Raw genomic sequence first — 6739 nt, forward strand, 5'->3', positions numbered from 1 at the left:
TAAATTTAATTTTGCATTTTATATATACATATATGTACATATATGCATATATATAATGCAAAAATAAGTTTAATACAAAAAATGGATCTAGAATTCCAACTTGCAACTTTTTAAAGTTGTATTTCCTTTGTGAATAAGCAGTCCATCTTTTTTAATATATTTTTATTTCAATTTCTCTTATACATTCAATCACATATGTCACTTAGCTTGCAAAGCGAATATTCCAACATTTTATTATATACTCAAAGGACCGCCTACACAATTGAATAAAACAGAATCTCTTGGGTCAGTTACTGGGCAGAACACTGTTCTGTGATGCTGGAGAGTTCTATGGGAAGGTCTCGGGTTTGTATTCCAAGCTTACGCTGTATACTCAGGGTATGTGCACATGCATATCATCCTGGTCGGCTGCGGCTGGGGTGGATTGATTGCAGTATGGGGACCCTATTGGAAGTGTCTGTCTCCTCTCTCTCTCTCTCGTGGAAAGAAATGAATGAAAAAGTTTATATATATACATATAAATATACACACACACACATCACGCAATATGAATAAACGCTATATATGCATATCATATATAATATATGTATATACACACAGATACTTACATAAATGTGTTTGTATATGTATTTATATATTGGGTTATCAGGAATATAGATTTTTTATCTATATAATAATATCTGTTTAGTTATTAAAGATCTTACGTGTCACTATTGCATCGTAAGTTCAGTGGCATTGATATGTTTGTGCACTCAATGAATATTTATTTATATTTTTATGAAGATTTCATCAATATCTTACAAAGGGAAAAAATGTAATACTGAGTGGTATTTATACTTTCTCACTTTCAGCATGGGCTCCAGTGTTTAGCCTCTTTGGGTGCTATTTCTTTATCTGTAAGCTAGGGATCATAGTACTTAAAGAACTGAAGACGCCATTGATGACAACATGAACCATTAGCTTACACCACTAATAAAGGGAAGCTCTCAGAATCTTGCATGCACATTCACCTGGCATGATTTTCAAGTCTGGAACTCTAACTGCATGGTCAGCCATGTGGAATCCAATGCCTTAACCCTCATACCACCCGCTGGCCCACTCTGCATGAAGTTCTATTAGCATGTCTCCAACCAACATATGCATATATTTTAGAGATTTTTTGCTATAGAGTACCAATACTCACTGGAGAGACAGAGACAAAGAGAAAAAAAAAACAAATATCACACTCCCAAGGGGCATGGCCCAGCCAAAATCCCTTCTCCTTCATTCTCCTCTCAGGATCTTTGGCCTGCAAACACACATGCCGGGCCTGAGTCTCAAGCCTCCGGGTCCAGGACTGGAATCATGGTTGGCCATGTGGGAATCCAGCAACATAATCAGATGCTTCTACTGGTCTCCCAATATATGCATTTTAAGTAGATATACTTGTCTGTATGGTAACCCACACCTGGTTCTCAAGTCTATTTGTAGATTTTGTTTTTAAAATACAAAGAGTTTTTACATATTTACATATTTTTCCCCATCACTTTTTCAAAAATCTTGGTTACTGATATTTGTATATGTCAATGTTCAACTTTCTTCGGTTTTGAAATGCTTTTTTTTTTTTTGATATAGGGCACGTGCACTCTCCAGAAAGACAGAGAGAGACAGAAAGAAAGCAAGAATCATGCCCCAGGAGAAATGGCCATGCCAAAATCTCTTCTCCTTCATTCTCCTCTTGGGATCTTGGGCACACATGCTCACACACCTGGTGTGAGTTTAAGCCACTGGGTCCGGGACTCAAACTGCGGTTGACTACATTGGAGTCCAGCGACACAGCCATTACGCCAACTGCTGGTCCCTGCATTATTTTCTTAAATCCTGAGGATAAATATTCAGATATTTCTCTTCTGGTTCCATAATTATTAGTTTTGTTATTTCTAATTTGCCAGAGGGTAAGTATTCTCCCTAGAGAGAGACAGAGAGAGAGCAAGTGAGAGAAAGTTTGACAGCACCTCCCATGGGTTGTGGTCATGACATAATCCCTTTTCTTCCCACTTTTCCCTACTTTCAGGATTTTGGGCACCATACCAACATGCTGGACTTGTTTCTCAAGCCACTGGGTCCAGGACTTGAACACTGTGGTAGGTCATATGAGATACAGTCACCTTATCCACCCGCCCATGGACTGGCCCTGCTTGCTGTGCTACAGCTGCTAAGGGCAAAGTTCTAGGTCCCATTGATCACACATATGCGTGGAAGCTGATTAAGTTCTCTTTATTCCAACACTCAGCAGTCTGTGAGGATTGAATGCCTGCTAACTTGTACTCCTATTGTTCAGCACTTTAGTATATTTTATTTCTTTGTATAAAAGACATCCTTTCAGTGCCAAGGTCAGGATCAGACATATATTATGTACATGTCAATAGTTAATGATGTATTGGTTGAATCATAAGTGAGGTTAGAAGATATTTCACTTGGAGTATTTACATATTAAATACAGTGATCACAGTTAAAAGAAACTTTCTATAGTCAACTAATAGGATAAAGATAGATCAATATACAATTAAGTCTTTTATTTCATTCTTCCCTTTCTACTCCCTATTAAATTAAGAATGGAACACAAACGTAGACAAAAATTTAGGTATTCCCAGTGCATAAGTCAATTGTATGAATAATAGTTTTAAAAATTAATTAAAAATGACATGAATGTATTTTTAAAAGTTCTGGATTTAAAATAAAATATTTGGAATTTTTTTTTCTATCCTTTATTGCTCATTTCCCAAGAAAAAAAAGCTTTCCAAGAAAATGTATCTTCAAGTTAAAGATCCTTTGTTTCATTTCTTGCCCCATGTGAGCATAAAACTAATAAGAAAACAATTCTCGATTTTCAGTACATAATGTAAGCATTATTGGCCCTATAATGTAGCAGAAATGGAACCATAATATACAATAGTAGAGTATTTTTCAGCTATTTTTATAACTATGATTCCCTAGAGTTTCATGTTTTACAGAGGAAACGAAAAGCAATTCATTCAATTCATCATTTTCTTTATTTTTTTTCCACTCATATTGTTGATTTTCTACTATGTATATATCAAAGTATGGTACTAGATGGTCAAAAATTCCCCAGTATAAGACAAAACAGCTACAGGAAATGTGTATAGAATTCATCATTTCTCTCCTTTCCCTTCCTCCTCTGGTTACATTTCAAAGTAAGAAAATAAGATGGTACTCTGAGTTTTAACTTATAAGGTAACTATTGAAAAGAGTAGGTTATTCATATTCAAAGCTCTTTTGAAAGTTAAGGTGCTTCCCAGGATAATATTTGGTGTTATCCTTATTTAAGGTATTAATAAATTCTATTCAGACAGAAACATAAAAACAGGGCCAGCAGGTGGCATGGTGATTAAGGTGCTGGAGCCTCACATGGCTGACCACAGTTCATGTCCCAGACCTGGGTGACTTGCTTTCTAATGCTCCCTCTCTCTCTCTTTGTTTCTTTCTAGTCAAATTAAAACATAATAATAATAAACAAAAACAAATAAATAATTTTTAAAAATCTAAGACCAAACATTATTGGGGATTTTGAAGAGGAGAGACATTCATATATGTCTTAACATAGAAATTCTTTATTTTATTTTTATTTTTATTTTTTTAACATAGAAATTCTATACACACATGATTCGATTTATAATTTTAATTTAACCTCAGAACAGGACTTATTTACATCTGAAACAATGTCTTCATAGATAAAGGTGCCTATTTTATTTTTGATTTTAATCTTGATTATTGTAAACTAACTTTTGGCCTTTGAATTTCCATATTTCATCAGTTTTGTAAGCCTGAATCACATCATGCAAGGTTGGACCTCACATTGTACCACATCAGAATGTTTAAACATATACTAATCATTTGACTTTAAAATATGGTTACACCAAAAGGTGTATTTGTCCTTCTATGTACAAATATGAATGGTCAGTTAGGAGATCCCAGAGGCCACATCACCACCCATCTGCACATCTTCACAGTCAAGGCTTTATGAATTAATGATTTTAGTATTATGACTATCATAAAACGTAGCATTCAGACTGTTCTTATTTAACCACAGAGAGACTCAGAATGATTTTTCTGGAAAGGAACATCTCAACTAGGAATGCAACCATGATAACATTTAAAAGAAATTCAAGTAACTTGAGTGATTGAAGGTGAAGGTTCAGGTTCCAAACAGAGAAATCCTGCTGTTTTAAGAATAGATAATATCATGATTTAAAGACTGCAGAAAGTTGAGAACTAAATCTTTGGAAAACTCCACATCAAAAAGTCACAGGAAGCACAGGAATTATTAAAAGATACCCAGATAGGATCAGAAAGGTAATTAAGAAAGTGTGTTTTGGGACCAGCGGATGGCATGGTGGTTAAGGCACTGGACACTCCCACATGGCCAACCACGGTTCAAGTCTCAGACCTGGTGGCTTGCTTTCTCACTTTCCCTCTGTCTCTCTCTGGTCAAATGAAAATAAATAAATGAATAAATAAATAATTCTTAAAAAAAAAGGAAAGAAAGAAAGTGTGTTTTATGGTTAAGGAAGACAGAAGGTAAAAGAAGTCTAAGAACATAGTACTCCATATACTCCATATTAGAACTACCAGAAAAGCACATCAATACAACACTAGGAAGAGTGCACTCAAAATCAATTGCGTATAGGAGCTGCAGATAATTGACATTTGAAAGAAAAAGTTTCAGTGCGTATTTTTTTTTTTTTTGAGAGGGTTTTGCTATAGGGCGCGTGCGCTTGCCAGACAGAGAGAGACAGAGAGAAAGAAAGCAAGAAATCACCCCCCAGGGGGGATGGCCACGCCACAATCTCTTCTCCTCTGTTCTCCTCTCGGGATCTTGGGCATGCATGCACACGTGCCCGGCGTGAGTTTTAAGCCACCGGGTCCAGGTCGCGAACCGCAGTCAACTAGTTGGGAGTCCAGCAACATAGCCTTTATGCTAACTGCTGCTCGCCACAGTGCGTTTTTTTTTTTTTTTTAATGTAATACTGAAACGTGAGGGTCTTCATATTTTTCACATTCATATTTTTAAACTTATTTTAAAATGACGATTTCCAGTTTACATATACTTATTGTATATCTTTATGAGTTATATTTTTAAAGCATACACAGTATAACAATCAAATCAAGGATATTGCCATATTCATCTCCTTCGACATTAAACATAACATTATCTTGTACCCAGTTGATAATAGTTCTACTAGGATTTTGTCAAAATATGTATTAAGTTTTCCGTATTTTTTTAGCTCTGCTATGACACATCCCATATCCTCTTCACATTACTTACTTGCATGCTCGTGTCAATTATCACTCTTCCAGTCTTCACTGGGAACTGTAGCCTCCCTTTTCATATGTTTTCATGGCACTAAAAATGATGACTTCCTTTAAAATTTCCTCAAAATAGTTGCGTGACATTAAATCAAGGGGGAAAAAAGATCTATAGGGAAAATTTAACAGTTTCTCTTGGCAAATATACTCTCATTATCTCAAGACAGGAATCCATTTACTTATGTAAAAGCATCACTCTCACCTGGTAACTATATAAAAAAAATTTTCAGTTTCTCACATATGATTGATTCCTGTTTATAAAGCTTTTGAGACCAAATGTAGCCTATTTACAATCAAAGATTAGTACTTTTCCCAACAAATAAGTGGAAAATCATATTTAGAAAATATCTTCTTTTCACAGCCTTTTTTTCCTGTGAGTGCAGAAAAATAGCTCTCACTATATCTTTGATTTGCATTCTTGCTTTCTGTCAGTAATAAGACTGGATTAGGTGCTTCAAGATGTTAAATTGTTTATTTTCTAAAAGCAAGAGGAGAGACTACAGTCATTTCCTGCTAAAAAAGAGAAAACATTTCGTGGGACTGAAACACACTCTCAAGCTGTTCTTGTTCTAACATCAGCCTGCAAGTACTTGAAATACTCCTCCTGAGAATTTTAATTCCAAATACAGTGTTCTCATTTCTTTCAGAGATTATAGTCTCCTATTTCCTGAGCAGATTTGCCTATGATCTTATGTCCCAGTTTGAGAAAGTCATAATCCCAATTGCTTACAGACACCCTGACACCCTTCATGGAGGTGCCCAACAATAAAACTGGCTTTGTGTTAACAAGAGTAAGTGGAGTGGGTGGTGGGTGGTGAGTGCAGCTGAATGCTTCAGGGATGGGCGTGGGGTGTGGACCTGTAGTGAAGGAGAGTGAAAACCAGTTATTGGGAGAATAATCAATTCCCACACTCCACCAAAAAAATTATAGAGTAGAGAAAAGAAAGGATTATAATAGGATGCTGAACTAATACCCTCGTGATTCTGACCTACTGAACTGCAATAGATGTAGGAAGTTGTCTTGAGACTTAAGTGGATGTGTCTCAAGTTTATTAAAAAAAAGATACAAAAGAAGTAGAAGAAGAAAGTGGAGTTTTGGGTACCAACAGCTGTGGATGGATTCAGATGTCAGGACAGATAATTGAATAGATGGAGGAAGGACACAATAGAGTGATACACAGCCTGTGATTCAACTCCTTCAGTTAAGAACATTACAATTAAGGGATCAGCCATTAGTATAATGGCTATGTCACTGGACTCCCATGTAGTCAACTGAGGTTCAAGTTCGGACCCAGTGGCTTAAACTCACGCCGGGTACGTGTGTGTGCGTGCCCAAGATCCCAAGAGGAGAATGGAGGAGAGGGGATTGCGG

At 36.1% G+C, this 6739-nt stretch overlaps 1 pseudogene; it reads right to left on the reverse strand.

Moving 5' to 3' along the window:
* Positions 1-6010: 6010 nt before the first annotated feature.
* Positions 6011-6739, reverse strand: part of LOC102474998 (transcription factor BTF3 pseudogene) — a 21850-nt pseudogene continuing 21121 nt past the window's right edge.

Source organism: Tupaia chinensis, unplaced genomic scaffold, assembly GCF_000334495.1.
Source record: "Tupaia chinensis unplaced genomic scaffold, TupChi_1.0 Scaffold000027_1, whole genome shotgun sequence".
NCBI classification, from domain to species: Eukaryota; Metazoa; Chordata; class Mammalia; order Scandentia; family Tupaiidae; genus Tupaia; species Tupaia belangeri.